The following is a 6,517-nucleotide window of genomic DNA, read 5'->3' as shown; positions in this document are numbered from 1 at the left end:
TTTCTCTGAGTACTGTTTAATGTATTTGAACCCAAAAGACTCCTTTGTACTTGTCTAATTAAGTCAATCATTCAATTATTGTTGCTTGTTAGTTTCTAGGGATGTGATTTGTACACGCAAAAAGTGAAACTGGTAATTATACGAGGTTACAAAGAAACATGAAATTTAGAGACCGCGAGAGTGGGTAATCACACTTCGTCGAGAATTCTAATCAAACATTGTATCTATTTGATTTTGAATTTTAAAATTTAGTTTGCATCAAGTTATTTTATCAACTTTTGCATCACCTTATATATTTTCTCTTTTATTTTCTTCTATATTCATGTGATATGATTTTTTTGGTTTCTTTAAAATGTTTAAAAGGGAATATAAATATAAATTTTTCTTCCATCTTATATAAATTTTTTAGTACGAAAATTTTAGTAAGGTGGATAGAACGTAATATTCCGTGTTTTTAAGAATCCTGTTATAAATAAAATTTTGATTTATTCTATTAATTTAGTTTGTTTATTATTAGAAACTATTTTTATAAAAGCAATTGAATTGATTAAAAGGTAAGTTAATTTTAAATCAATTAAGATTCTTATGTAATTTTATTATAATTAAATATTTTACATAATTTCAGTAATTCAGAAATAAAAAAACATTTGTACAATCTAATTTAAGTAATTTTTATTATAAAAGTTAATTAATATTTTTGTGTAATTTTATAATTAGTTATTTTATATAATTTTAAATTAAAATTCAATGATAAAAAACTATATAATTTAATTTAAATAATTTCTATTATAAATAAATTATGATTTATTTTATAAATTTGAGCTCTTAAAGATTAATTTATTAGAAATGATTAAATTTATTTTTATAAATACTTTAAGTTTAAGTCAATTAATATTCAAAATTTTTTTATTATAATTAGTTATTTCGTATAAATTAAGATTTGAGTTATGGTAAGAAAAAAATAATAAAAAATTATATCATTTAAATTAAATAATTAATATTTTAAGTTTAAACTGTATTTTTTAAAATGTGATTAATATATTTATTTTATAATTTAAATTAAAAATAATTAATTAAATTCATTAATAAATTAATAAATAAAATTTTATGTGTTTTCAAAGCAATTTTTACAATATTATGTTTGAATCATAAATTATTATTTTATCTGAAATATTTTGTAAAATTTTTGAGTTACTCAAATATATTTTACTTTAACCCTAGTCTTATGTTTTTTATTTTATACTTACCATTATTATGTAATATAATACTTATATTTTCTGACCAATTATTCACACACACACGGATACATTCCCCTCTTACTTATCCACACAGACGTAATCGGGGGGTTGTTCTTTCTTCTTCAATACGTTCATCATATAACTTATAAAATAAAACACAAGGAAGGAAAGGGAGTTCTTGAGAGAATCAGAGAAACAGAGGAAGAGGGATCGAGGGAGAATGGGACGCAGAGGGAAGAGGAGAAGAGGGAGATGGTGGCAGTGGGTACCCTTACCACCGTCACCGTCGTTATCGCACGAGAGAGAGCGCTTCGCTTTGCAGAGGTGTTGAGTGAGATAGACGCGATGCGAGAAAGAGAAGGAGGTGTTGTCTTCGCCGCTGCGTCTCACCGCCGTTGAAGGAGTCACCACCGCTGGAACCCTAGCTGTCGCCGCCGAAGGGAGCTTCGCCAACGCCGTCGCCGATTCTGTCCGAGACCACCGCTGCCGTCGCTAGGAGGAGTTGAACGAGAGAGCATTGTACAGTGGTTATGCCACTGCTATTATTGAGCCTCTTCGCCACTGCCGTCGTCGATTGTCACTGGAGAACGCACTGTTGTCCCTCCGCTGCTAAGAACCAATGCTGGAGCTACCGTGGGTAAGTCTGATGCTGCTACTTTGACTCTGGTGTGACCTTTTTCTTGATTAAGGTCCATTTACACATTTTATTGTCATTGCCACGCTTGTTCTAATTTGATTCTAGATATGCCCTGTTTTGAATTTCCCAAGACTGTGTTTACCTTTGATTTTGTTCAATTTGAATCCTCCGTTCTGCTACAACCATCATTACCGCCGTGGGATTGACGGTGCTACTCTTCCAGTTGTTGCTGCTAACGTTACGGTTGTGTTGGAATTTCCGCTATTAGCATGAATTAAAAGAAAAAGGAGTTGTCATCATTAATCTATGCAAACTCGGCTAACTGAGGCAGGGGATTTAATTTAAACGATTTTAATTTTAGAATGCCCACAAATTTTATTGAATAACTGCAAATTGGTTTAATTGTTGCGAGTAATTTATTGTTTATATGGATGTTGAATTGTGGCTGAGAACGTGATTGAATGTATGAATTTTATGAAATTGATTGATTATATGTGGATTGAGATTATAATTGAATTGAGTGTAATTATATGTGGTAGATGACTGAATTATTGACTATTGCGATGAGTTAACTGAGATTTTGATCTTTAGTGAATCATTTTGGGACTGTTGGATGTTGAATTGGTTGTCAAGTATATTGCTACGGCTGTGAAAGTGACTTGAGATTAGTTGTGAATTGTGATTTTAACCGATTATGTACAATTGGTTGAGGGTGAGATAATCATTTGATATATTTGATATCAAATTGAGAATTGTTAAAGGATTAGAATCTAAAAGACTAAACTATTATGGAGAATCTTATTTTCAAAATAAAACAGTAACTTTGAGAACGACCCAGTAATTTGCTAGTGATCGAAATGGTAAGATTTTAAAAGCTAAGTAAACTTTAATAGTGCAGTTATTAGGATTCAATTTTGAAAGCTTCGTATTAACTGAAGAATTAGTTATGATTTTTCAAAGTTAAGCTGTGAAATCTGATATTCTGCATTATCTTTAAATGAAATCAGTAACTTTGAAAGGCTATAACTAATTCTGTGACGATCGAAATTGCGTGGAACCAAGTCTGGGTTAATCTTGGAAATATTTAAAACTGAACTGGAGAATTCGAGACCTTTTCGTTAAATATATTATTTATGGTAAATTTTTTAATTATGGTTGTGTAATCTGATTTTACTGCAGAATTTTTAGAGCAGCAGTAACTTGTTGACTCTGCTGGGAATGTTTCGAAATGAATTTTGAAATGGAACCAATTTTAAATGAAACATTAGTCCTATTATTTTAATGTCGTGAAATTTAGAATGGTTAGAATTGTGGTTTTAAAGATATGAATTTTTTAAATACGATGCATTATGCAGTAAAAGCCAGATTCTGTTTTCTTAATTGAGTAACTTTAAAGTTTATAATTTTTTATTCCGAATGGATATTGAGGTGCAACAAATTGGTGGTAAAAATTGAGTATGTTTAGCATATGTTATTTAAATTTTAGGGATCTCCGTGTTTTAATGAGTGAGTTATGGGACTTGGAAGATGATATGTTCAATGGAATTTAAAACAGAATTCTGCAGAAAATTACCTAACTTCCAAGCTACGTAACTCTTTTATTAAAAATGGTATTGACGTGGAACTAATTGGGAACAAAATCTGGATAAGTTAGTTTGATCATATTAATTTTGAAGATCATTGGATTTAATTTGGTTTATATAGAATTTTGATATTGCATACTGCTGTTATTTTCTGGCTTTTTAAACACTGTAGATCAGTTATGGTTTTTCCTCTGTTTCTGAGACTAGAGAAATCCAAAAATTATGATTTTTGGTTTGTTAGAAAGCTTAGTTCGAGATGATCGCCTGGACATAAAGTTTGTGCAATTCCGAGTTCATTTGTTATATTAAAAACAAAAAAGAAGATAGAGTGTCGAGAATATATTAGTGACAGTCGTGGGTTCATAAAGTTAAAGATGAATCTTAGTGTTATATGATTCATTTAATATTAGAATTAGTTTGACTTTGAAATGATTTGATACTGAAAAAGTTTGAGAAGAGTTTGATAAATAGTTTGGTTGGTACCCAAGATGGGTAGCAAAGTCTAAGTTTAAGAGAGGTATTGCCCAAATCTTTATAAAACTCTGAGAGTTATGTTTTTTTGGGATTTTTAAATGAAATAAAGAATTGATTGTTGAAGTTGATTTGAGACTTTTGTTTTTGTGAAAAGAAGTTTTATGAAAGAGAAATGGATTTGAATTGTGTTATGAATGGTTTAAGTAACCTTTGAGTTGTAAAGAAATTGAAATGAATTCCAAAGTTAACGTTAGATATTCTGAAAATAGCAAAGTGAAGGCTATGGTGACAACTTAAATGATTCTCTTGAGAAGAGATAATTGGTTTATGAAGTTGTTGGAAAGGATTATTGTTACGAGTAGGAGAGTACGGCTATGTGTGATTTATGAGCCTTCGGGCGATACTTGAGAATATTGTGTGGAAACGTCCGTATTATATTGTTGCTTCCCAAATAGGCTGCGGTAGAGAATGTACCAGCCCTGCAAGTTGAAAATGCTTGGTAGAGGCCTGATTAGCATACCTGCGGTATATTGAGATTTGAGCAAATACCAACCATGCAAGTCGAGAGTACTTGGTAGAGGGTATGCGGTATTTAATCTGGGATTAAGTTCTAGGAAAGCCTTATCTGATCTGGAGAGTCGGAATACGTCGGGTGCGGGTCGAAACTGACAAATGATCTCATTACCTGTACTTGGACTAGACATTCATCATATGCATTTGAATGACTTGCTTGGGTGTGCTTTTACTCTATTCCTTGTTTTGTTTGTTTGTGCCCTATTTGTTTGTTTATGTTCTGTTTGCCTGTTTTTGAATTGCGCTTAGAGTTAGGCATTATTTGAAAAGTCATATTGGTTCAGCATAGACTTAATGAACCTATGCTTAGGACAGGCTGACTATTCCAACCGAGATTGACATAAGCTTTATAAATAAACCTTAAAAAGAGAAACAAAAGCAGCACAAAGATGTAAAGAGAAAAGAGGAAAAAGAAAAAGAAAAAGAAAAAGAGAATGAAGATTTGATTTGCTGGTGTATGCATTTACCGTTACATTCAAGGTTATTATTAATAAAAAAGATTTTAAGAAATATAACCTGAATGCTAATATCCGATTTTTTTCCAACATAATTTCTTAGATTTTTATATAATAAATAAAAATGGATATTGTGGAACTAAATTAACTATTTGTATTTTATTCTTTACTTTTAGAGCATTCTCAACCTCTATTGAGAACTTGTAATTTTGTTCTCACCCAAAATTTTTCATCATTTCAGTGACAGATTTGAAGACTCAATATGGATCTGCGAACGAGTATTGAAAATTGTTTATGAGTTGAATTGTTTTTATAAAATGCCGTCGCTCTAGTCACTTAAAATTCTATTTTTATACAGAGGATAGGTGGTATATATGAATTTCATTTGACTTTACTTGTATAAGATTTATTATTATTAGTATGTATGTGAGTATTATTATTTGGAAACTTTAATATATGATTTCCAAAAAAAAAAAGAAAATAATTTGGGTATTTCTCAAAACTGAAATGCAATATCGGTGTAAAGGTTAGTATTAAATAGATAATAAAGGAGAATAAATTTGTAACACCTTACTTTTAGTACGATCAGGACATGTTGGAAGTTGGATCGTTATAGTTATAGTCCAAAATCTTTAAAATTAGTGTTTTAATTCGTATTTTAAATATTTTTTCTTTTTAAATTATAAACTTTAATTTTATAATTTCTTTAGCTCATAATTAATTTATTTATTATTTATTAATTTACAGGGTTTTATAGTGCATACACATGACTTACAACATGTGACTCACTTAAAAAAATGTGGTTTGCGATTTCTGGCCTATTTTGGGCACAATCCAACTCATTTCTGAAGCTGTTGAAGCAAGAATTCATGGGAAATGAACGAAGTAGTGTTAGTTTTAGGTTTTTAATCATGTTTTAAGGAAATTTTAGAGGGAGAAGCTCCAACTTCTTTCTAGATTTTTAGGTTTCTTAGTTTATTTTCTCTCTAGTTTTAGGTTTTAATTTTGTTTAGTTACATTTTATTGTTCTACTACCTTAGTTTAATATTTTTTCTCTTGTTAGTCTCTCAATTTTTGCTAATTGTAGTTAATAAACTATTGTTGAATTCTAATTTTTTTTTAATGCAGTTTGATATTTTTTATATTTATTGACGTTCATTTGAATTGTTATTATTCCTTTCTTATCTTAGTTAGTTGTAGATTTTATTATTATTGCAATTTATGATGCTTTGTTTATATGCCTTCTAAGTGTTTGATAAAATGTATTACTTAGTTTTAGAATAGATTTTGTATTCTTGACTTAGAATTGAGGACGTAAGTGACCTTGAGTCATTTATGTCTAATATTGATTGGTGATTTAAGGTTGTTTGTTGATTTTGTTTTCACTAATGTTATTTTTTCACTAAGCCTAATCAGTGAGTTTATTAGGATTTGTGGATTAAGATCAATTATGCTTATTTGACTTTTTTCAATATTTAGGAGTTGACTAAGTGAGATTAACTCATGACAAATTGACAATGCAATGATAGTGATCATTGAATCTCAACCCTTACCAAG

At 29.8% G+C, this 6,517-nt stretch overlaps 1 long non-coding RNA gene across 1 annotated transcript; it reads left to right on the top strand.

The window, feature by feature from the left end:
* Positions 1 to 1,313: 1,313 nt before the first annotated feature.
* On the top strand, positions 1,314 to 6,115 carry LOC107643628 (uncharacterized). Its single transcript, XR_001620963.3, has 2 exons — positions 1,314 to 1,875; positions 5,202 to 6,115. It is a non-coding gene; the product is annotated as an uncharacterized LOC107643628 (long non-coding RNA).
* The last annotated feature ends 402 nt before the right edge of the window (positions 6,116 to 6,517 follow it).

The sequence above is a fragment of the Arachis ipaensis genome, chromosome B5 (genome assembly GCF_059453495.1).
Source record: "Arachis ipaensis isolate K30076 ecotype BB chromosome B5, ASM5945349v1, whole genome shotgun sequence".
NCBI lineage: Eukaryota > Viridiplantae > Streptophyta > Magnoliopsida > Fabales > Fabaceae > Arachis > Arachis ipaensis.
This window is presented reverse-complemented; position numbering and strand designations above follow the sequence as displayed.